Source organism: Xenopus laevis, chromosome 8L, assembly GCF_017654675.1.
Source record: "Xenopus laevis strain J_2021 chromosome 8L, Xenopus_laevis_v10.1, whole genome shotgun sequence".
Lineage (NCBI taxonomy): Eukaryota > Metazoa > Chordata > Amphibia > Anura > Pipidae > Xenopus > Xenopus laevis.
In genome coordinates this window covers 46,775,736-46,776,296 of record NC_054385.1, presented here as the reverse complement: position 1 = coordinate 46,776,296, position 561 = coordinate 46,775,736, and the positions used below count along the sequence as shown (strand labels likewise).

The window sequence follows — 561 nt, the reverse complement described above, 5'->3', positions numbered from 1 at the left end:
TGGTTCCACTGGGGCTCGAACCCAGGACCTTCTGCGTGTAAAGCAGACGTGATAACCACTACACTATGGAACCAGCTGAGTGCTAATGCTTTCTTTTTTTCCCCTTCTGTGTACTGGAAGTGACGATTGCGGTTTGAAAATGTATGCCATATACAAAAGCCCTTCTCCCCTTGCTAGGGAATGCAGGAAGGCTGTGAGCAAGGGTCTGAACTGAACATTGAAATGCAGGGAGGGACATCACAGAGTAATAGCATTACTAGCGCTGAGTTTACAGGCAGCACTGACAGGCTTCTCATGCAGACCTGCGTCTCACCACATACTTTTGTCAGGAGCATGTGGCTTTGGAAAGCACTCTGAGCTGCCTGCAACAAAATAAACATGCATCTGCTGTAAGGGCTTTCTAATGGGGGCGCTCTTTAATTGAAAGCTATGGAAGATGTGTGCCGGCTGTGGAGTAATATTTACCGTATGTGGAAATAGTGTAGACTGTGCACAAATCACTCTGCCACTGAGGAGAAGGGGTTAAAGGGGATCTCCATCCCTTAAGGCTATGGGCACACA

At 47.8% G+C, this 561-nt stretch overlaps 1 non-coding gene across 1 annotated transcript; it reads right to left on the bottom strand.

The window, feature by feature from the left end:
* On the bottom strand, nt 1-73 carry trnav-uac. The gene has a single exon. It is a non-coding gene; the product is annotated as a tRNA-Val (tRNA).
* Nucleotides 74-561: the final 488 nt, after the last annotated feature.